Below are 25,473 nucleotides of genomic sequence, written 5' to 3'. Positions count from 1 at the left end.
CAGAACAGCCCTATTGGGTTTATTTAATGGTTAAATGATTCCCTTTTCTCTGTAATAATAAAACAGTACCTGTACTTGATCCCAACTAAGATATAATTACCCCTTATTGGGGGCAGAACAGCCCTATTGGGTTTATTTAATGGTTAAATGATTCCCTTTTCTCTGTAATAAAATAAAACAGTACCTGTACTTGATCCCAGCTAAGATATAATTACCCCTTATTGGGCAGAACAGCCCTATTGGGTTTATTTAATGGTTAAATGATTCCCTTTTCTCTGTAATAATAAAACAGTACCTGTACTTGATCCCAACTAAGATATAATTACCCCTTATTGGGGGCAAAACAGCCCTATTGGGTTTATTTAATGGTTAAATGATTCCCTTTTCTCTGTAATAATAAAACAGTACCTGTACTTGATCCCAACTAGGATATAATTACCCCTTATTGGGGGCAGAACAGCCCTATTGGGTTTATTTAATGGTTAAATGATTCCCTTTTCTCTGTAATAATAAAACAGTACCTGTACTTGATCCCAACTGAGATATAATTAATCCTTATTCGAGGAGCAACAATCCGAGTCCCAAGCATTCTGGATAATAGGTCCCATACCTGTATAACCCTTTTGTTTCTGTGTGCCCTGCATGTTTCACCTTATTCTATCAATCTGCTGCAAGTACAGAGGGAGTATTGACAAAAAAGCACCTCATTTTACGTTAGTAAACCAGCCCTTATTAGTTTTGTTTTTCCACTGATTACTTGCTCTATTCAGTTTTACTAATGTACTTATTTAAATGCACAATTGATATATATTTTACCCAGTTAACTAATATTTATTAGCAGATTCCGCACGTCGCCACTGGGTGGAGCATGTAGTGAAGAGGAACAGCAGAGAAATCTCTCTATCTGTTTTTGAGCAGTAATTGCCAGCCCAAAACTGTACTTGAAGCTTTGAATTCAGATGAATGGAGGGGCGTTCTGTCCCCTGAGTGACAAAACACTACAGATCTGTGCCAATATCCCTGAGGTCTGAATGAGTCTATGGGCGGGCAAGTAGATTAAAGAGATCTAGCTGCTGTATTTACAGAGAAGCAATTGCCTAGGCAGGTCCATCCCACCCCCAAGCAAGAAAAGTACAGCTTGGCAATTAGAATTTGGCAATTAGAATAAGAGGGCTTTCAAAAGTAATTATATCATGTGGAGTTATGTAAAATGCAGGATACAACTTGCAGCACTTGAGCGGAAAAGTGAAATTAGTCCTATTCGCTATGCAGCTATGCCGGCCCTGGGATCAAAGGTTACCAATTACATTCGCTGTACCTTACACATTGGCAAACCCAGCGAATATCACTTTTTTGCTGTGCAGCTGATATCTTCTAATTATGCTACTGTTATTATTTACAGTTATTGCCCCCAGTCAATCATGTGAACAGCCCCATGGCTATCAGTGAATCCTATTTTCCCCAGTACAAATGTAATAATATTACTACTACAGTCCTTTATAAAGCTCCAACATATTCCACAGAACTGTACATAAAGGTACATAGCAGTGGCATAAAAAAATGTGCTGGCCCTCCTGCAAAAAAATCTTCAGAGGGGCCCAGCACTCGGGGAGCCTCCTGCCCTCTCTCCTTGTGGGCTGCTGGGAAGGGGGGGTTCTAATGACTATAGAGGAAGCAGACCCCTCAGTGCGGGGCCCCCCTGTCCCCCAGGCCCACCCGTGACTACAGAGCCTGCTTCCTAGTTACGCATATGTTGGAGCTTTATAGCTCTCTGAGTGCTGGGCCCCTCTGAAGATTATTTTGCAGGGGGGCCAGCACATAATTTTTTATGCCACTGCTATGTACCTTTATGTACAGTCCTGTGGAATATTTTGGAGCTTTATAAAGGACTGTAGTAATAATATTATTACATTTGTAGTGGGGAAAATAGGATTCACTGATAGCCATGGGGCTGTTCACATGATTGACCGGGGGCAATAACTGTAAATAATAACACAGTAGCATAATTAGAAGATATCAGCTGCACAGCAAAATCAATAAAGGGCAAGTAAAGTGATATTCACTGGGCTTGCCAGTGTGTAAGGTACTAAGTACAAGTAAGGACAAGTAAAGTGATGTAACTGGTAGCCTTTGGCCCCAGGGCCGGCACTCCTGGGATCTAGTGTCACAGGGCCATAGCAGCTGACATACAGACAAACCAATATGTATGCATATCTTTATTTATAAAGTGCCATTATTTATATACCCAGCGCTGTACAGTAGACTATATTAATACAAACAGGGGGTTATTAAGATAATAATAGATAAATACACAGTATAACAATAAATACAAGATACAGTTGCAATAAGTTAAGAGTCAAAGACACAAGAGGATGGAGGTCCCTGCCCCATAGAGCTTACAATCTATATGGGAGGGTAAAGGTCCCCATACTCGGGCCGATTCTAGCTGCCGATATGGGTCCTTTAGACTGATTCGACAGGTAATTGGCCCGTGTATGGGCACTACCGACGGGCATGCCTGACTGATATATCTGGCCTGAAATCGGGCAGATCTTGATCGGTTAGGTTAGAAAATTATTATTATTAACATTTATTTATAAAGCGCCAACATATCCCGCAGCGCTGTACAATAAGTGGGTTTCATACATTGGACATACAGAGTAACATATACAGCAATCAGTAACCGATACAGGAGGGGAAGGGAGCCCTGCCCAAAAGAGCTTACACTCTACAAGGAGTAACATATAAAGCAATCAGTAACCGATACAGGAGGGGAAGGGAGCCCTGCCCAAAAGAGCTTACACTCTACAAGGAGTAACATATAAAGCAATCAGTAACCGATACAGGAGGGGAAGAGAGCCCTGCCCAAAAGAGCTTACACTCTACAAGGAGTAACATATAAAGCAATCAGTAACCGATACAGGAGGGGAAGGGAGCCCTGCCCAAAAGAGCTTACACTCTACAAGGAGTAACATATAAAGCAATCAGTAACCGATACAGGAGGGGAAGGGAGCCCTGCCCAAAAGAGCTTACACTCTACAAGGAGTAACATATAAAGCAATCAGTAACCGATACAGGAGGGGAAGAGAGCCCTGCCCAAAAGAGCTTACACTCTACAAGGAGTAACATATAAAGCAATCAGTAACCGATACAGGAGGGGAAGGGAGCCCTGCCCAAAAGAGTTTACACTCTACAAGGAGTAACATATAAAGCAATCAATAACCGATACAGGAGGGGAAGGGAGCCCTGCCCAAAAGAGCTTACACTCTACAAGGAGTAACATATAAAGCAATCAGTAACCGATACAGGAGGGGAAGAGAGCCCTGCCCAAAAGAGCTTACACTCTACAAGATCTAATCGGCTCGTTGATGCGGCCCCCGGACCAGCTTTGCCTATGCCCGTCATTATAATTCGATCGTTTCGCCCCACCTGTAGGTGAGGATATCGGGAGAAGATCCGCTCGCTTGGTGACATCTCCAAGCGAGCAGATCTTAAGGTGTATGGGCACCTTTAAGAGTCAAAGACACAAGAGGATGGAGGTCCCTGCCCCGTAGAGCTTACAATCTATATGGGAGGGTAACTTACAGACACAAATAGGCAAATATAAGTGCTGTAGGTCACAGTGTAAGTGGCAGTTCCCAGATGAGATATATGAGTATGTAACAAGGGGCCTGCCCGCAAGAGCTTACAATCTAGCAGAAATCTCCTTGGTAAGTATCATGCAGAAAATTGGGTAAATGTATATATATATATATATATATTGGAAGTTCCCCTGCCTATTTCCACTTTATTCAGGGAAGAGCAAAGTTTAAATCAATGAAGATTAGTCGCCTTGTCAAGAATCCAACCTGAGCTGGAGGAGGAGGAGGAGGAAGAGGAGGAGGAGAGAGGGGGCAGATTAGTCCATGAGGGAGGGATAGAGAAGAGGGGAAGGAGAGATCACTTTGGCTCAGGATACAGAGATTGCTGGATACAGCCGGGAGAAAGGGAGAGTGAGGAAATCACAGCTGGGAAATTAAAAAGAATTAAAAAAGAAATTTGGAATATGGACAAAAGGGGCCGGCAAGCGGGGGAATGAGTCGGGCCGGGTGAGTGCTGCGCAGGCTGTGGGCTCTACTCGCTGCAGGGATCCAGGATCTGGGTGTGGATTGTCCCCTGGAACGGATTCTATTACTCTCACAGGTGGGTGACGGGCTTGGGGGGTGCGCAAGGGGTTAATCACTTGGGTGCCGGCTCATTAACCCTTCCTGTGCTACACCGACTCATTTCATTAAGTATTATTGCTACAAAGAGAAGCTTTGCTCAGACTGGGGGGGGGGGGCTGTTACTGGTTAAATTACATAGGATGAGTCCCACATTTCTTTAATCATATTAAAAAAGACTTTATGATTGGACGGTTCTACTTGTAACATTGTTCCTCCCTATGAATTGTGGGGAAGTAGATTATTAATAATACTGCTCTATTATAGCACATATGATTGTAAGCTCTTTGGGTTAGTTGCTGTCGAGATGCATTGGTTGCTGTCGTAGGCAATTGTTATGGCAAAAAAAAAAAGAGAGAGAAGTCAGCCTGGACTTTGTGTTAGAGACCAAGTACCCGAGGGCTGGGTTAAAGGGGAAATTAAGCTCAAAATGAACTTTAATGGTCTGTTACCAGGATTTTGATGCCGGTAACAGAGGGGAGTATTGGATCATTACTATTATAGGAAATTAAAGGCCAAGCGCACTGCCCTGTTCAGGTTTAGGGAACTGCAGCTGAACTGCAAATAGCGGCGCAGCCACGGAGCGAATGGTTACGTCAGGGAAGCCGGCAGGTTACTGTAGTGACGGAGCCGTTACCCCTTTGTTACAGCGCTGCCATAAAGTACAATAGCAGGTTCTTTAAATCACTCCCCCCCCCCCCCATATCTTATCTCACATTACTGCTCACGTCAGGCTCCCTGCTCAGCACCTGTGTGTCATCTGAGCCTCCTCTGCCCGCGCACGGGGAACTGCACCCACTACCTCCCCATGGCTGACGCAAGTCCTATCGCTATACGGCAGATAGCAGAAACCAGTAATTATTGTACAGCTTAATAGGATACGTTGATGATAATAATAACTAATTATACCCCAGTTCTGTGCCAAAATTATATAGAAATATAGATGCTTCCGCGGTTGTTGCTTGGGGTAGAAAGGAACACGTTTCTACCTTTTTTCTTTATTTTTTTCCCAGTAATTTAGTAATATTCTGAGAAAATTTGCAATTGGTCTTGATTTATTTATTATTTGGAGTTATTTTATTTCCAGTTCAGGAGCTCTCCTCTTTGGAGTTTCAGCAGCTATTTGGTTGCTAGGGTGCATGTTACCTTAGCAACCAGGGAGTGGTTTGGATGAGAGACTGGTATGTAAATAGGTGAGGAACCTGAATAGAAAAGAAAGTTACGAAAAGCAATAATAGTAAAACTGGAGCCTCACAGGCAGGGTCGGACTGGGCCAATGGGACACTGGGAAAAACCCCGGCGGCCCAGACCCGACCCTTGCCGGTGCTCCCCCTCCCGACCACTCCTCCCCTGACGCGTCAAATTTACGTGCTCTGAGGAGGACGTTGGGTGGGGGGCCCTGTGAGGGGGGTTTGGGGGCGCACCTGGCTGGGGGGGGTTTGGGGGCGCACCTGGCTGGGGGGGTTAGGGGACGTGCCTGGCTGGGGTTAGGGGGCACACCTGGCTGTGGGGGGTTAGGGGACGTGCCTGGCTGGGGTTAGGGGGCGCACCTGGCTGTGGGGGGGTTAGGGGATGTGCCTGGCTGGGGTTAGGGGGCGCACCTGGCTGTGGGGGGGTTAGGGGACGTGCCTGGCTGGGGTTAGGGGGCGCACCTGGCTGTGGGGGGGTTAGGGAACGTGCCTGGCTGGGGTTAGGGGGCGCACCTGGCTGTGGGGGGGTTAGGGGGCGCACCTGGCTGTGGGGGGGTTAGGGGACGCGCCTGGCTGTGGGGGGGTTAGGGGATGTGCCTGGCTGGGGTTAGGGGGCGCACCTGGCTGTGGGGGGGTTAGGGGGCGCACCTGGCTGTGGGGGGGTTAGGGGGCGCACCTGGCTGTGGGGGGGTTAGGGGGCGCACCTGGCTGTGGGGGGGTTAGGGGGCGCACCTGGCTGTGGGGGGGTTAGGGGGCGCACCTGGCTGTGGGGGGGTTAGGGGATGTGCCTGGCTGGGGTTAGGGGGCGCACCTGGCTGTGGGGGGGTTAGGGGGCGCACCTGGCTGTGGGGGGGTTAGGGGGCGCACCTGGCTGTGGGGGGGTTAGGGGACGCGCCTGGCTGAAGGGGGGGTTAGGGGACGCGCCTGGCTGAAGGGGGGGTTAGGGGACGCGCCTGGCTGAAGGGGGGGTTAGGGGACGCGCCTGGCTGAAGGGGGGGTTAGGGGACGTGCCTGGCTGGGGTTAGGGGGCGCACCTGGCTGTGGGGGGATTAGGGGACGCGCCTGGCTGAAGGGGGGGTTAGGGGACGTGCCTGGCTGGGGGGGGGGGTTAGGGGACGTGCCTGGCTGTGGGGGGGTTAGGGGATGTGCCTGGCTGGGGTTAGGGGGCGCACCTGGCTGTGGGGGATTAGGGGACGCGCCTGGCTGAAGGGGGGGTTAGGGGACGCGTCTGGCTGAAGGGGGGGTTAGGGGACGTGCCTGGCTGGGGGGGGGGTTAGGGGACGTGCCTGGCTGTGGGGGGGGGTTAGGGGACACGCCTGGCTGGGGGGGGGGTTAGGGGACGTGCCTGGCTGTGGGGGGGGGTTAGGGGACACGCCTGGCTGGGGGGGGGGTTAGGGGACACGCCTGGCTGGGGGGGGGTTAGGGGACACGCCTGGCTGGGGGGGGGTTAGGGGACACGTCTGGCTGGGGGCACCTGCAGGGCCCCTAGGATAGGAGCCACGGTGGGCCCTTCACCCCCCAGTCCGACCCTGCTCACATGGCAATAGTTTTTGGTTACCGGGGTCAGTGACACCCCATTTGAAGACTGGAAAGAGACAGAAGAAGGCAAATAATTAAAAACTATAGGAAATAAGTAATGAAGACCAATTGAAAAGTTGCTTAGAACTAGCCAATCTATAACGTACTAAAAGTTAAAGGTGAACCTGCCCCTTTTATTATTGCTGAACGCTGGGTTTCTGTGTATTCTCTGCACTGCTGGTTCTGACTCCAGTAAGTGCGAATGAAAGCAGTTGATGCATGGCACAACCTACGGGCAGAGGTGGTAGGGCAGACATTTAATTATTTTCTTATGTATTTATTACTGCTCGGTATTTGTGAAATAACTTGCCCTTTAATTGCGAGTAGGGAAGAGTTGGATACACATTGGGCGCTCAGTGTTCCGCCTTGTTTGCCTCCCGTCCCCCCCCCCCGGCTCCCAGCGTTACAGGAACTTACTGACCCGCAGCACATTGTTCCACTGCTCTCGGGGAGTCTGTGCCTGCTGGGAGTTACTCCCTGCAACCCCCCCCCCAATATCTTCATGTGGTGTTGGCAAGTGATACCCAGAAGGGTAATTTGGCAGAATGCAACGTATTGTTATGTTTCATGTTTTGTGAAGGGAATAATTGTGCCTTCCAGGTTACATGGTTCTCTGGATCTGAGTGCGGCTCAGTAACAAAGCCGGGCTCAGTCTCCCACACATAGCGGCCTGTCCCTCTATAGCCAAGGCACCCACTGTACCTACTGCCCTGGGGCTGTGTATCCCCCCTGCACAGAAAGTACCTACCCCAGATACCCAGGGAACCCACTGTACCTACTGCACTGGGAGGGACTGACTGTGTATCCCCCCCTCCCCCCTGCACAGAAAGTACCTACCCCAGATACCCAGGGAACCCACTGTACCTACTGCACTGGGAGGGACTGACTGTGTATCCCCCCCCCTGCACAGAAAGTACCTACCCCAGATACCCAGGGAACCCACTGTACCTACTGCACTGGGAGGGACTGACTGTGTATCCCCCCCCCTGCACAGAAAGTACCTACCCCAGATACCCAGGGAACCCACTGTACCTACTGCACTGGGAGGGACTGACTGTGTATCCCCCCCCCCTTGCACAGAAAGTACCTACCCCAGATACCCAGGGAACCCACTGTACCTACTGCACTGGGAGGACTGACTGTGTATCCCCCCCCCCCCCCCTGCACAGAAAGTACCTACCCCAGATACCCAGGGAACCCACTGTACCTACTGCACTGGGAGGGACTGACTGTGTATCCCCCCTCCCTGCACAGAAAGTACCTACCCCAGATACCCAGGGAACCCACTGTACCTACTGCACTGGGAGGGACTGACTGTGTATCCCCCCCCTGCACAGAAAGTACCTACCCCAGATACCCAGGGAACCCACTGTACCTACTGCACTGGGAGGGACTGACTGTGTATCCTCCCCCCCTGCACAGAAAGTACCTTCCCCAGATACCCAGGGAACCCACTGTACCTACTGCACTGGGAGGGACTGACTGTGTATCCCCCCCCCTGCACAGAAAGTACCTACCCCAGATACCCAGGGAACCCACTGTACCTACTGCACTGGGAGGGACTGACTGTGTATACCCCCTGCACAGAAAGTACCTACCCCAGATACCCAGGGAACCCACTGTACCTACTGCACTGGGAGGGAGGGACTGACTGTGTATCCCCCCCCCTGCACAGAAAGTACCTACCCCAGATACCCAGGGAACCCACTGTACCTACTGCACTGGGAGGGACTGACTGTGTATCCCCCCCCCCTGCACAGAAAGTACCTACCCCAGATACCCAGGGAACCCACTGTACCTACTGTACTGGGAGGGACTGACTGTGTATCCCCCCCCCCTGCACAGAAAGTACCTACCCCAGATACCCAGGGAACCCACTGTACCTACTGCACTGGGAGGGACTGACTGTGTATCCCCCCTGCACAGAAAGTACCTACCCCAGATACCCAGGGAACCCACTGTACCTACTGCACTGGGAGGGACTGACTGTGTATCCCCCCCTGCACAGAAAGTACCTACCCCAGATACCCAGGGAACCCACTGTACCTACTGCACTGGGAGGGACTGACTGTGTATCCCCCCCCTGCACAGAAAGTACCTACCCCAGATACCCAGGGAACCCACTGTACCTACTGCACTGGGAGGGACTGACTGTGTATCCCCCCCCCCCCTGCACAGAAAGTACCTACCCCAGATACCCAGGGAACCCACTGTACCTACTGTACTGGGAGGGACTGACTGTGTATCCCCCCCCCTGCACAGAAAGTACCTACCCCAGATACCCAGGGAACCCACTGTACCTACTGCACTGGGAGGGACTGACTGTGTATCCCCCCCCCTGCACAGAAAGTACCTACCCCAGATACCCAGGGAACCCACTGTACCTACTGCACTGGGAGGGACTGACTGTGTATCCCCCCCCTGCACAGAAAGTACCTACCCCAGATACCCAGGGAACCCACTGTACCTACTGCACTGGGAGGGACTGACTGTGTATCCCCCCCCCCTGCACAGAAAGTACCTACCCCAGATACCCAGGGAACCCACTGTACCTACTGCACTGGGAGGGACTGACTGTGTATCCCCCCCCCCCTGCACAGAAAGTACCTACCCCAGATACCCAGGGAACCCACTGTACCTACTGTACTGGGAGGGACTGACTGTGTATCCCCCCCCTGCACAGAAAGTACCTACCCCAGATACCCAGGGAACCCACTGTACCTACTGCACTGGGAGGGACTGACTGTGTATCCCCCCCCCCTGCACAGAAAGTACCTACCCCAGATACCCAGGGAACCCACTGTACCTACTGCACTGGGAGGGACTGACTGTGTATCCCCCCCCTGCACAGAAAGTACCTACCCCAGATACCCAGGGAACCCACTGTACCTACTGCACTGGGAGGGACTGACTGTGTATCCCCCCCCCCTGCACAGAAAGTACCTACCCCAGATACCCAGGGAACCCACTGTACCTACTGCACTGGGAGGGACTGACTGTGTATCCCCCCCTGCACAGAAAGTACCTACCCCAGATACCCAGGGAACCCACTGTACCTACTGCACTGGGAGGGACTGACTCTGTATCCCCCCTCCCCCCCTGCACAGAAAGTACCTACCCCAGATACCCAGGGAACCCACTGTACCTACTGCACTGGGAGGGACTGACTCTGTATCCCCCCTCCCCCCTGCACAGAAAGTACCTACCCCAGATACCCAGGGAACCCACTGTACCTACTGCACTGGGAGGGACTGACTGTGTACCCCACCCGATTAGCCAGGGAACCAATAAAACCCATCCCTAGTTTCCCCTAATGAGAGGCCCGGGTACAGGTTATTGCCATTAGCTCCACGTCAACGTGATGGAAAAGCTCTCAGGCATTTGCTTAGTAAATACCGTGTATGTGTTTTTCTGGGGGCTCCTCCCCTCAGCGCTGGGCATTCCGGCTGAGACAGTGACATATATACGGGCCGGTCACAATAAAGCAGCCTTGTAACTACAGGGACAATATATCGGCACAGATAAGGAACCTGGGAAAGACAAACAGAGCAGAATCTCCAGGTCAAAGCAGAGTAGATCTCCAGGTCAGTTAATGGGCCACTCTCCTCTCACAAATGCAAAGGGCCATCTGTTTGCTAGGAACAGTGACCCTGGTAACCAGAAAAAAGGCTGATTTTGAGTTACATGTAATTTTTTTTATTATTAATGTTGCATGTGTTTCTATTTAGGCCCATTCGTACTGTCATTTACACTCATGCCCAGTTACCAGGGTCATTGATCCTAGCAACAAGCGAGCATCTTAGCCTTCTGAGGCACCTGTAGTCCGGGATCTGAATGTCCCTGATCCTACAGTTCTGGTTCTTTTCAGTGTTTATGAACTGCTTTACCCTCTTGTCTAGTGGGCAAGCAGCCCTGATGGTTGAGGCTTTTCCGGCTGATCAGCCGCTGAGCAGATAAGAAGGAATTAACAGAGAAGTCAGTTTCGGTTGTAACTGCCGGCATCCAGCCCTCGGATCTGCGCGAGGTTCCTTTCTGCTCCAGTACAGCCCCGAGCTGATCCCAAAGGTACATGAAAGATTAGGGCAGGATCTACAGCTTTTAAAAAAATGTTAATTAGGAGCATTTAGTTTCTCTTCTAGTAAATCATCAGGATGTGGTTTTCCCTTTTTACCCAAAATGGTGAATCTTTATATAATTCCATATAAATATATGAATCAGTTCCGGCCATAGACAATCACAAAAGCACCATCTACTGTGGCCTTTAGGGGTACTGCTATTTTAGTGGGTGGACTTGAGCCAGGGCAGTCAGTATGGTAGTTTCTTATTCTATTTAAACATTAATCCTAATGGTATATCTAGAGAAATATGAGACAGTACGGCAAGTTGAGGACAATAGAGCAATATGGTGTTGATAGACACAGTAGGTCAAGATGGAGACAGTAGAGCAATATGATGACTGTATTGTAATATGTTGATAGTTTTGAAAGATAGACAGTAGGGCAAGATGGAGACACAGTAGGGCAAGATGGGGAGAGAGTAGGGCAAGATGGAGAGAGTAGGGCAAGATGGAGACAGTAGGGCAAGATGGGGACAGTAGGGCAAGATGGAGACAGTAGGTCAAGATGGAGACAGTAGGTCAAGATGGAGACAGTAGGGCAAGATGGAGACAGTAGGGCAAGATGGAGACAGTAGGTCAAGATGGAGACAGTAGGTCAAGATGGAGACAGTAGGTCAAGATGGAGACAGTAGGTCAAGATGGAGACAGTAGGGCTAGATGGAGACAGTAGGGCTAGATGGAGACAGTAGAGAAATATGGTGACTGTATTGCAATATGGTGACTGTATTGCAATATGGTGATGGTTTGGAATGATAGACAGTAGGTCAAGATGACGAGATTAGGTTGAGATTGAGAAAGTTAAGGTGGCCATACACGGCCGATTGTAGCTGACGATATCAGCCCCTTAGACTTATTCGGCAGCTTATTGGCCTGTGTATGGGCACTACCGACGGCCTGCCCGACCTACATCTGGCCTGAAATCAGGCAGGTTTAAAAATTTAGTCGGGTCGGGGATCGCATTGGCTCGTTGATGGGGTCCCTGAACCGACAGACACCTATAGCCATTGTTCTAATTCGATCGTTTGGATATCGGGAGAACATCTATTTGCTTGGCGACTTCTCCAAGCGAGCGGATCTTAGCGTGTATGGCCACCTTAAGACAAGAAGGTGACGGTGACACTTTAGGTCAGCGATCCCCAACCAGTGGCTCGCGAGCAACGTGTTGTTCCCAGTGGCCTCAAACTGGTGCTCATTTTTGAATTTTTAGCTTGGAGAAACAGAACCTCCTGTAGGCTGCCAGGTTACATAGGGACTACCAAATAACCAAAGGTTGGGGGCACCTACTGTAGCTGTAGGATTTCTACTTTAGCAACGACTGAAGACACACAGTTAACCACTGGGCCCCAGTGCATACAAAGTTATCCCTGAATCCCTAAACTTTATTAGATTACTTGGGGCATCTTTATTGCGTGCCACAAATAGCCACACTGGGGATTGTTAGCTTTCCTGTCACTTGACAAATAGTTTTATGAGACCAAGCCATGGTGTATTATCTGTTCAGGGATAGTAGTTTCCATAGGGTTCCATAGCTTCCCCAAAGAGATGATTATGAAGAGGAAATAAATGGATAGCAGGTTTCACATAAAGGGATTGGTATATTGTTACCCTGTCCTATCATGTGATAGGACAATGAAGAGGTTTGAAGCTTCAAAAAGTTAAGCTTGCTGATAGGTTTGGACTGTTTGTGGGCTCCAGATTATCGTCCCGATAATTTTCTTACCATGGCGATTGGTCGTTTAGTCGAGGACCTACAATGGGAGTCACTTTGGTACGATTGGCGTCTGCCAACTATTTCATGTTCAGAGCATCCTCCCATTTGTATTTTAAAGGCTTTATCCTACAATTTTAGTTTGACTGTTAAGGTGGCCATACACCTTCAGATCTTCTCCCTACGGGTGGGCGATATCGGGAGAATCCAGGCTAAATCCAGGCCCCAGGGTCAAACGATCGTATCACGACGGGTATAGGAAAAGTCAGTTCGGGGACCGCATCAACGAGCCGATACGGTCCCCGATCCGACTTGATTTTTTAACCTGCCCGATCGATATCTGGGCGATTTCAGGCCAGATATAGGTCGGGCAGGCCCGCCGGTAGTGCCCATACACGGGCCGATAAGCTGCTGTATTGGTCTAAGGGACCCATATCGGCAGCTAGAATCAGCCCGTGTATGGGGACCTTTAGATTCAGATTGTTGCATTTAAAAGTACGGCCGATATCCGAACGTTCATCGGAGGAAGACTAAAATCTAAACGTGCATGGCTGGCTTTAGTCTCCTCAAGCTTTTGTTGGGGCTGGAAAGTAAAGGTGGCCATACACGGGCCGATTCTAGCTGCTGATATCAATCTCTCCGATTCGCCAGCTTATCGGCCCGTGTAGGGGCAGCAACATCGGGCAGGTTAAAAAAATGGGGCCAAACGATCGAATTACGACGGGTATAGGCAAAGTCGGTTGAGGGACAGCATCAACGAGTCGGTGTGGTCGCTGATCCGACTAGATTTTTTAACCTGCCCGATCGAGATGTGGCCGATTTCTGTCGGTAGTGCCCATACACGGAACCCATATCGGCAGCTAGAATCGGCCCGTGCATGGGCACCTTAAGTTATTTCATTTATTACCATTAATATATGGGTTAATGTTGATGTGGGGGTTCACCCATAATGACAAACTGTTGGATGTGGCTAGAGATTTACTCATTAGGAGTATAATGGGTGTTTGGCAGCGTAACTCCTGAGAACAATGTGTGGTTTTAGTTTGGGCGTATCTTCTGGCTGATAAGCACAGTGCCACGACTTTATGGCAGGATTAGATTTGGGAACGATGAAGGAACTTGGCAAGTAGTAGCTCTCGTTGAAGAGCGGAAGTAACTGCATTGAAGCAGTGGGAAGAAGACAGGCTTAGGGGCAGGAGTGGAGATAAGATCCCATCAGTCACCTGGGCTGCACTTGAACAATGGAATCTCAGATCTGTAATCTACCCGCCCATCTAGTCTACTGCAGCTGAGCAGCTTACTTGATTACCCCCTCATTAGGTTCGGCCATTCTCTTTGTCTCCCGCGGCATTATATGATATGGCATCGAGATATGGGTGTTTCCAAGGAAAAAGACTAAAGCGTCCCCTCCCTTAAGCTGGCCATACACGCACCGATAATATCGTACGAAACCTCGTTAAAAGATTTTGATCGGGCGCCATAGAAGGCACCTGATCAAAATCTGCCTTCAGGGCTGAATCGGCAGAAGTAGGTAGAAATCCTATTGTTTCTACCTCCTTATCTGCCGTTTCAGCCCTGAATGTTAGTGGCCGATTGCAACGATCAGTCACACAAAAGATCGGAAATCGCCACGTGTGTGGCCACCTTTAAGGTCCCCGTACACGGCCGACAGATATCTGGCCTGAAATCAGCCAATCTAGTAGAAAATCTAGTCGGATCGGGGACCGCATTGGCTTGTTGATGTGGTCCCCGGACCGACTTTATGCCCGTCTTCATAATTCGATCGTTTGGCCCCAGGACCAAACGATCGAATTACCCTGGATTCTCCTGATATCGGCCACCCGTACGTGGGGATATCAGGAGAAGATCCGCTCGCTTGGCGACATCGCTGGCCATACACGTTAAGATTTTCCTCTCCTTAATGACCAGTTATCGTTAAGGTCCCCATACACAGGCTGATTCTAGCTGCCGATATGGGTCCCTTAGACCGATTTGGCAGCTAATCGGCCAGTGTATGGGGACTACCGACCGGCCTGCCCGACCGATATCTGGCCTGAAATCGGGCAGATCTTGATTGGACAGGTTAGAAAATCTAGTCGGATCGGGGAACGCATCGGCTCGTTGATGCGGTCCCGGACCGACTTTGCCTATACACGAATTAGCCTGGATTCTCTCGATATCGCCCACCCGAAGGTGTATGGGCATCTTAATGACCAGTTTCAGTTCGATCCACCAAACCAGACAAATTATCGTAAGGGTAGAACAATCGCACATCTAGCAATGTTTCATCACACATCGGTTAGATAATCAGTTGGGCAGGTTTGAAAGTGTGTACATAAAATAATTGGCAGGCACCAATCGTACTAAAGTGACAACCCGGAAAGTTCCATAGATGTCTCGTGTAGGGCAACTTTAACCTCTGGATCAAAGAGGTCTAAGGCAATGCTGCCCAACTGTTTCCATATAGTGGCCAGTTATTTGTATGTAGCTATGCAGCTTTAGCAGCCGGGGGAAGAGAAGTAATTGAAGGTCCACAAAGGACCTTCAGTGGGACAGCTGCTCTCAAAGTGATCATTTTGGCCCATTAGCTCCATCTGCGTATGTGAGATGTCTTCAGCTTGTGTGGAAGTGGAATGGGCTGTAATTCTCTGTGTTTGCCCTGGGACCAGTCAGATTAATGGAACCTTTCTCATCGCAAATAGTGGTGTCAGACTGGAATAGTTTCAGAACCTAAAGCAGGACACATGGACCTAACGTTGGCCGCCATCTTCTCAAGATTTCTGCAGTTTTCTGCCAGTGGCATACACTTTCTATAGACTTTCCTGAAGACTTAACGTAGTACTTTCCATGTGGTTGACTTGGTTTAATAGAGGAGGAGCTGACCACACACTAAGATGGACTCTACGGAATAGCTGGAGGGCTTTCATTGGTTGCTCACACTTGGACCTGAAGCTATAGGACTTCCTAGAACATCTGAAAGAAGAAAGCTGCCCAAAATCAGGTACTGGGCTCCCTTGCCCACTGAGGCCTGTGGGTTGCTTGATGATGATGTTGATGATGGATCCAGCCAGGAGTCTTCTGGATTGTCCCAGCAATGTATCAGGGCCTTGTCCGCTCCACCATGTCTCTACATTTCATAAGGTGGACTAATGGCTCCTAACAGAAGGGCTGAGCAGCTTTTCCCAGGACGTTCTCCAGTGGGACATGATTGTGGTAAAGCTATTTTAAAGCTTTGGAGTGGATATCACTTTAACTTGCAGCGCAGCAGTAAAGTGTGCCTGAGTCTGAGCTTTCAGAAGGAGCCAGCGCTACACATTAGAACTGCTTTCAGCTAACCTATTGTTTCTCCTACTCCCATGTAACTGGAGGAGTCCCAAGCCGGACTTGGATTTCTTACTATTGAGTGCTATTCTGATACCTACTGGGAGCTGCTATCTTGCTCCCTTCCCATTGTTCTGCTGATCGGCTGCTGGGGGGGAGGGGGGGGATATCACTCCAACTTGCAGCGCAGCAGTAAAGTGTGCCTGAATGCAGGATTGTGGTGGAGAAGCTCTGTGTGCGGCTGATGTCACTGCCCCAGAACCGGATTTTCAACAACACATAATAATTCCATTAATCTCCCTGTAGCTATGAAAAAAAAACTGCCCCCGCCCGTCTTACAGCAAAGTGACTGGCGAACGCAGACTGTCACCTCGAGGCCTCTTCCTCCGTCCGAATAGAAATGACGATTCACTGGAAACTCGCGGGCTCCGACAGAAAGTATGGAGTTTGCCTTAGTAAATGCAGGAACTTTAAAGACATAATTAAAAAAAAGACTGTAATCTTGCTGTTAGGCTGGAAATCAATTATGTTGTAAAGCTGGTTATATCCTAGGGACATTATGTACCCAGATACCCAGGGAACCCACCGTACCTACCCCAGATACCCAGGGAACCCGCCGTACCTACCCCAGATACCCAGGGAACCCCCTGTACCTACCCCAGATACCCAGGGAACCCGCCGTACCTCCCCCCAGATACCCAGGGAACCCGCCGTACCTCCCCCCAGATACCCAGGGAACCCGCCGTACCTCCCCCCAGATACCCAGGGAACCCGCCGTACCTCCCCCCAGATACCCAGGGAACCCGCCGTACCTCCCCCCAGATACCCAGGGAACCCGCCGTACCTACCCCAGATACCCAGGGAACCCACTGTACCTCCCCCCAGATACCCAGGGAACCCGCCGTACCTCCCCCCAGATACCCAGGGAACCCGCCGTACCTCCCCCCAGATACCCAGGGAACCCGCCGTACCTCCCCCCCAGATACCCAGGGAACCCGCCGTACCTCCCCCCAGATACCCAGGGAACCCGCCGTACCTACCCCAGATACCCAGGGAACCCACTGTACCTACCCCAGATACCCCTGTACCTACCCCAGATACCCAGGGAACCCACTGTACCTACCCCAGATACCCCTGTACCTACCCCAGATACCCAGGGAACCCACTGTACCTACCCCAGATACCCCTGTACCTACCCCAGATACCCAGGGAACCCACTGTACCTACCCCAGATACCCCTGTACCTACCCCAGATACCCAGGGAACCCACTGTACCTACCCCCAGATACCCAGGGAACCCCCTATACCTACCCCCAGATACCCAGGGAACCCGCCGTACCTACCCCCAGATACCCCTGTACCTACCCCAGATACCCAGGGAACCCACTGTACCTACCCCAGATACCCCTGTACCTACCCCAGATACCCAGGGAACCCACTGTACCTACCCCAGATACCCCTATACCTCCCCCAGATACCCAGGGAACCCACTGTACCTACCCCAGATACCCAGGGAACCCCCTATACCTACCCCCAGATACCCAGGGAACCCGCCGTACCTACCCCCAGATACCCAGGGAACCCACTGGTGTGTTTCTGCGTGATTGGCTGTTGCAGCTGCCACTCTAAGGAGGCCATGGCATGTAAGCACTGGGCACCCCTATTCTTGGCCCCCAAATGCATTACGTCGTATCTCTCTCTTCCTTTATCTATAGCCCCAGTGGCATTCAGATCAGGTGCCCAGCGGCCTTTGTCCTGCTCCATTTAATTGGCCGTTCCAGTAACGGGGTGGGCACAGTATCACGGCCGAAGGTGACCCAAACCCGAGCGCTGAGAGCCTTTGTCCCCCCCCCCCCTTTGATACCAAAGGCTGCAGACATTTCGGATCACACCCACGACGCTTTTGTTGCATTGTTCCACGGATAAACCACAGGATTCCGCCGACACTTTTACATGGATGGGGAGGAGTCAGACTCAGTGACGGCTGGATAGTGTTACATCCAATAGCCTTCCTTGAAATATAGCCCCCCCGAACCCCGTTTCTGGGAAGCAGACCCTGTGCCTTAGGGCTGATAAAAAGGGATAGTTTATTTGTCCTTTAAAATACAGATTGGGAAAACTGTGAGATGGACATCCGTGGCCCTAGGCATGTTGTGAGATGGACAGCCGTGACCCTAGGCATGTTGTGAGATGGACATCCGTGGCCCTAGGCATGTTGTGAGATGGACAGCCGTGGCCCTAGGCATGTTGTGAGATGGACAGCCGTGGCCCTAGGCATGTTGTGAGATGGACATCCGTGGCCCTAGGCATGTTGTGAGATGGACATCCGTGGCCCTAGGCATGTTGTGAGATGGACAGCCGTGGCCCTAGGCATGTTGTGAGATGGACATCCGTGGCCCTAGGCATGTTGTGAGATGGACATCCGTGGCCCTAGGCATGTTGTGAGATGGACAGCCGTGGCCCTAGGCATGTTGTGAGATGGACAGCCGTGGCCCTAGGCATGTTGTGAGATGGACAGCCGTGGCCCTAGGCATGTTGTGAGATGGATGGCCGTGGCCCTAGGCATGTTGTGGGTGCAATATGGTGCAATTTTTAATTCTAGTCCAATCATAAGAGAGCTGAGCATTAAAGGAACGGTAACACCAAAAAATGTATCAAAGTAATTAAACTATAATATGCTGTGTAGCCCCGGGGGCAGCCAGGTGGCATAGCAACTAACAGAGAAACTCTGTGGAATACAATGGTGTTTTATCTGTTATCTGCTATGGAACCTTTTTTTTCTTTATAATGGGAGACCCTGCCCCAAGGGGCTTACACTCTGGTGGTATAATGGGAGGCCCTGCCCTAAGGAGCTTACACTCTAGTGGTATAATGGGAGGCCCTGCCCTAAGGAGCTTACACTCTAGTGGTATAATGGGAGGCCCTGCCCCAAGGAGCTTACACTCTAGTGGTATAATGGGAGACCCTGCCCCAAGGAGCTTACACTCTAGTGGTATAATGGGAGGCCCTGTCCCAAGGAGCTTACACTCTAGGGGTATAATGGGAGGCCCTGCCCTAAGGAGCTTACACTCTAGTGGTATAATGGGGGCCCTGTCCCAAGGAGCTTACACTCTAGTGGTATAATGGGAGGCCCTGTCCCAAGGAGCTTACACTCTAGTGGTATAATGGGAGACCTATCCCCAAGGAGCTTACACTCTGGTGGTATAATGGGAGACCCTGCCCCAAGGAGCTTACACTCTAGTAGTATAATGGGAGGCCCTGCCCCAAGGAGCTTACACTCTAGTGGTATAATGGGAGACCCTGTCCCAAGGAGCTTACACTCTAGTGGCATAATGGGAGACCTTGCCCCAAGGAGCTTACACTCTAGTGGTATAATGGGAGACCCTGCCCCAAGGAGCTTACACTCTAGTGGTATAATGGGAGGCCCTGCCCCAAGGAGCTTACACTCTAGTGGTATAATGGGAGACCCTGTCCCAAGGAGCTTACACTCTAGTGGCATAATGGGAGACCTTGCCCCAAGGAGCTTACACTCTAGTGGTATAATGGGAGGCCCTGCCCCAAGGAGCTTACACTCTAGTGGTATAATGGGTGCCCTGCCCCAAGGAGCTTACACTCTAGTGGTATAATGGGAGACCCTGTCCCAAGGAGCTTACACTCTAGCGGTATAATGGGAGGCCCTGCCCCAAGGAGCCTACACTCTAGTGGTATAATGGGAGGCCCTGCCCCAAGGAGCTTACACTCTAGTGGTATAATGGGAGACCCTGCCCCAAGGAGCTTACACTCTAGTGGTATAATGGGAGGCCCTGCCCCAAGGAGCTTACACTCTAGTGGTATAATGGGAGACCCTGCCCCAAGGAGCTTACACTCTAGTGGTATAATTGGTCACCTGTTTAAAAGCAAATATCTTCTTGGTTGCTATGGGTTATTTCTACTGAGCAAATTTAGTGACTATTATATCATATGAGGATTAGACTGTAAGCTCTGGGGGATAAGGGTTCATTGAGTTAATATAATGAGTGTACAGGGCCACATGTAAGCAGTAGTTTTTAGACTAAAGGAGAATGGAGAATCGTTAGTTGCCATGGCGCCCTACTTATCAGGAGTGAATTTGCATTAGGACCCAGAGAGCGGCCATGTTTACGAAGGCGTAACCCTATTTTCCCAGGGTTTTGTTCCTGGGCAGTTGCACCCCCATTTCCAGGGGGTGAGCAAGAAAGGGAAAAAAATCCTATAAAATGCAAAATGGTCCAGGTAACAGGGGCCCATAAACCCCCCGCCGATATCCTCCACTCATAAACTTGCCAAACAAATGCGCTTTATTGTGCAGGGATTGTGTAGGCAGGGAGATACTGGGAAGGGCTGGATCAAAGGTCTGTGGCTTTATGGCCGCCGGCTGCTCCTAAATGGGATCTTTATGGGAGACATGCTCGGCACTCACTGTGGGACTGCAGGTGAGACAGCAACAGTGAGAGGACTTTCCCATGGATTGTCTAGCGCTCTATTGTGGGGTCATGGAATCTCTCCCAGAGAGAGCATTTACAGTCCAGCCGCCTTCCTGTGTCAAGGAGCTTGCAGTCTAGTTATATATTGGGGAAAATCTACCCGAGAAGCTACAGCTACTGGTATAATGGGACGCCCTGTGTCAAGGAGCTTACAGTCTAGTTATATATTGGGGAAAATCTACCCGAGAAGCTACAGCTACTGGTATAATGGGATGCCCTGTGTCAAGGAGCTTACAGTCTAGTTATATATTGGGAAAATCTACCCGAGAAGCTACAGCTACTGGTATAATGGGACTCCCTGTGTCAGGGAGCTTACACTCTAGTTATATATTGGGGAAAATCTACCCGAGAAGCTACAGCTACTGGTATAATGGGACTCCCTGTGTCAGGGAGCTTACACTCTAGTTATATATTGGGGAAAATCTACCCGAGAAGCTACAGCTACTGGTATAATGGGACGCCCTGTGTCAAGGAGCTTACGGTCTAGTTATATATTGGGAAAATCTACCCGAGAAGCTACAGCTACTGGTATAATGGGACGCCCTGTGTCAAGGAGCTTACAGTCTAGTTATATATTGGGAAAATCTACCCGAGAAGCTACAGCTACTGGTATAATGGGACGCCCTGTGTCAAGGAGCTTACAGTCTAGTTATATATTGGGAAAATCTACCCGAGAAGCTACAGCTACTGGTATAATGGGACTCCCTGTGTCAGGGAGCTTACACTCTAGTTATATATTGGAGAAAATCTACCCGAGAAGCTACAGCTACTGGTATAATGGGACCCCTGTGTCAAGGAGCTTACAGTCTAGTTATATACTGGGGAAAATCTACCCGAGAAGCTACAGCTACTGGTATAATGGGACACCCTGTGTCAAGGAGCTTACAGTCTAGTTATATATTGGGTGAAATCTAGCCGAGACACTACAGCTACTGGTATAATGGGACCCCTGTGTCAAGGAGCTTGCAGTTTAGTTATATACTGGGGAAAATCTACCCGAGAAGCTACAGCTACTGGTATAATGGGAGGCCCTGTCCCAAGGAGCTTACAGTCTAGTTATATATTGGGGAAAATCTACCCGAGAAGCTACAGCTACTGGTATAATGGGACGCCCTGTGTCAAGGAGCTTACAGTCTAGTTATATATTGGGGAAAATCTACCCGAGACGCTACTGGTATAATGGGACCCCTGTGTCAAGGAGCTTGCACTTTAGTTATATACTGGGGAAAATCTACCCGAGAAGCTACTGGTATAATGGGACCCCTGTGTCAAGGAGCTTACACTCTACTGGTATAATGGGAGGCCCTGTCCCAAGGAGCTTACACTCTAGTTATATATTGGGGAAAATCTACCCGAGAAGCTACAGCTACTGGTATAATCGGATGCCCTGTGTCAAGGAGCTTACAGTCTAGTTATATATTGGGGAAAATCTACCCGAGAAGCTACAGCTACTGGTTTAATGGGACGCCCTGTGTCAAGGAGCTTGCAGTCTAGTTATATACTGGGGAAAATCTACCCGAGAAGCTACAGCTACTGGTATAATGGGACGCCCTGTGTGAAGGAGCTTGCAGTCTAGTGGTTTAATGGGACACTATTTGTATAATGGGAGACCCTGCCCCAAGGAGCTTACACTCTAGTGGTATAATGGGAGGCCCTGCCCCAAGGAGCTTACACTCTAGTGGTATAATGGGAGGCCCTGTCCCAAGGAGCTTACACTCTAGTGGTATAATGGGAGACCCTGCCCCAAGGAGCTTACACTCTAGTGGTATAATGGGAGACCCTGTCCCAAGGAGCTTACACTCTAGTGGTATAATGGGAGGCCCTGCCCCAATGTGCTTACAGTCTAGTGTTATAATGGGAGGCCCTGCCCCAAGGAGCTTACACTCTAGTGGTATAATGGGAGGCCCTGCCCCAAGGAGCTTACACTCTAGCGGTATAATGGGAGGCCCTGCCCCAAGGAGCTTACACTCTAGCGGTATAATGGGAGGCCCTGCCCCAAGGAGCTTACACTCTAGTGGTATAATGGGAGGCCCTGCCCCAAGGAGCTTACACTCTAGTGGTATAATGGGAGGCCCTGCCCCAAGGAGCTTACACTCTAGTGGTATAATGGGAAAGCCCTGCCCCAAGGAGCTTACACTCTAGTGGTATAATGGGAGGCCCTGTCCCAAGGAGCTTACACTCTAGTGGTATAATGGGAGACCCTGTCCCAAGGAGCTTACACTCTAGTGGTATAATGGGAGGCCCTGCCCCAAGGAGCTTACACTCTAGTGGTATAATGGGAGGCCCTGCCCCAAGGAGCTTACACTCTAGTGGTATAATGGGAGACCCTGTCCCAAGGAGCTTACACTCTAGTGGTATAATGGGAAGCCCTGCCCCAAGGAGCTTACACTCTAGTGGTATAATGGGAGGCCCTGCCCCAAGGAGCTTACACTCTAGTGGTATAATGGGAGGCCCTGTCCCAAGGAGCTTACACTCTAGTGGTATAATGGGAGGCCCTGCCCCAAGGAGCTTACACTCTAGTGGTATAATGGGAGGCCCTGCCCCAAGGAGCTTGCAGTCTAGATGTATAAAATGTGGGGTAACTATCACAGTGAAGCCCAAGTTACACCATTGCATGTCCATGTTACTGTGTGCCGTTCCATAAGAATATAATATTGTGGGTAGAGCGTAGCTGGGAATGTGAGTGCGACGGCCCCCCCCCCCCCCGGCAGGACAATATCCAGCATTCCGTGCCACTTGTCCCGCTATCCCGGCTCCCACCTGTCTTCCATGAGCTCAGTTTCCGGGAGAGAATGGGAGGAAATATTCCCTCTAAACAAACAGGCTGTTTCCTGCTTTGGGCCGTTCCTGCTCGAGTGCGGCCAGGTGTAGTGACCCCTCGGCTCCCATTCTGTGTGCAGAGGGACAGCTATCTGCCGGGATCTATCAGGGCTTAGTGTCTGTTTGCTCCAGATAAACACTTTTACTGCTTATATGTATATATATGTAGCCTCCCCATCATGGGAACGGCCTCGTTTCCCCTTCTCTGTGGCCTCCATACACATTGAGATTCTTCACCCGATATCCCCACCTACGGGTGGGCAATATCAGGGAGCGTGTAGGCTATAATTGGCCCTGGGGCCAATGCGGTCCCCGATCCGACTGAATTTTATAACCTGCCCGATCGATATCTGGCCAATTTCAGGCCAGATATTGGTCGGGCAGGCCTGTCGTTTCTGCCCCTACACGGGCCGATTAGCTGCTGAATCGGTTTAAGGGACTCATATCGGCAGCTACTATCGGCCCGTGTATGGGCACCTTTAGGCACTAGGGCAATGGGGCTGCCCAACTATTGATCACATTGGCCACAAAACACAAGTGCCCTCTGTGCCCCTGTCAGTAATGGTCGCCATTATCACAGTATTATTATCTTATAAAGCGCCGTACAATAGAAGGGTGTACACATGAAACATGCAGATTACAGGCAAATAGTGACTAATACAGGGAGCAGGAAGGGTCATACTCTTTGGAGCTTGCACTCTAACATTGCTGCTAATGATTAGCGGCTTCATGAGAAACGCCCCGCCAGCGGAAATGGAAATTTCTCAGAAATTAGCAATTAAACGGGGGCTTCACCTTTCAGTTAACTTTTAATATGTTATAGAATGGCCAATTCTAAGCAACTTTTCAATTGGTCTTCTTTATTTATTATGTATAGTTATTGAATTATTTGCAGCTGTCAAATGGGGGTCACTGACCCCGGCAGCCAAACCCTATTGCTCTGTGAGGCTCCGGTTTTATTGTTATTGTTACTTTTTATTCCTTATCTTTCTATTCAGCCCCTCCCCTATTCATATACCTGTCTCTCAATCAAACCCCTGTGGTTGCTAAGGTCATTTGAGCCCTAGCAACAGGAGAACTGACCCCGGCAGCCAAACCCTATTGCTCTGTGAGGCTCCAGTTTTATTGTTATTGTTACTTTTTATTCCTTATCTTTCTATTCAGCCCCTCTCCTATTTATATACCTGTCTCTCAATCAAACCCCTGTGGTTGCTAAGGTCATTTGAGCCCTAGCAACAGGAGAACTGACCCCGGCAGCCAAACCCTATTGCTCTGTGAGGCTCCAGTTTTATTGTTATTGTTACTTTTTATTCCTTATCTTTCTATTCAGCCCCTCTCCTATTCACTCTCTCAAATCACTCCCAGGTTGCTAAGTTAAATTGCACCCTAGCAACCAGTTGCTGAAACTGGAGAGCTGCCGAACAAAAAGGGATGCACCAAATCAAGAATACGTTTCGGTATTCGGGCAGGATTCGGCCTTTTTTTTGGCAGGGCGAATCTGTCGGGGTGAGTTCAAGGGGTTCAGCCGAACCCAAAAAAGTGGGTTCGGTGCATCCCTATAAAATAAACTACAAATAAAATGAAGACCAATTGCAAACTATCTCAGAATATTACTCTCTAGTCTACATCATACTAAGGGGCTGATTTACTAATCCATGAATGTCCGAAAAACGTCCGAATGCGTTTTTTTTTCGTAATGATCGATATTTTGCGATTTTTTCATCGCCGACGTGACTTTTTCGGAAATTGTCGCGACTTTTTCGTAGCCGTTATGACTTGCGCGAATTGTCGCAACTTTTTCGTAGCCGTCGCGAATAAAAACGGAAAGGTTTGCCCGCCGTTTACTAGCGCTCTATACGAAAAAGTCGCGACAATTCGCACAAGTCGTAACGGCTACAAAAAAGTCGCGACAATTCCCGAAAAAGTCGCAAAATGTTCGTTTCCAATATGATTTTTTCCCATTCGGGATTCGGATTCGTGGATTAGTAAATCAGCCCCTAAATGTTAACTCAGAAGTGAACAACCCCTTTAATAA

The 25,473-nt window shown here is 49.9% G+C and overlaps 1 protein-coding gene across 1 annotated transcript in view; it reads left to right on the top strand.

Moving 5' to 3' along the window:
* The first annotated feature begins 3,966 nt into the window (after positions 1 to 3,966).
* The window catches only part of arhgef2 (Rho/Rac guanine nucleotide exchange factor 2), a 107,766-nt gene continuing 86,259 nt past the window's right edge, over positions 3,967 to 25,473 (top strand). The window contains exon 1 of the mRNA XM_031890300.1: positions 3,967 to 4,182. The gene's annotated coding sequence lies outside the window, so the exon portion shown is untranslated. The remainder of the gene's footprint in view (positions 4,183 to 25,473) is intronic.

This window comes from Xenopus tropicalis, chromosome 8 (genome assembly GCF_000004195.4).
Source record: "Xenopus tropicalis strain Nigerian chromosome 8, UCB_Xtro_10.0, whole genome shotgun sequence".
Lineage (NCBI taxonomy): Eukaryota > Metazoa > Chordata > Amphibia > Anura > Pipidae > Xenopus > Xenopus tropicalis.
The sequence above is the reverse complement of the archived record's forward strand: the minus strand, read 5'-3'. Positions and strand labels throughout refer to the sequence as shown.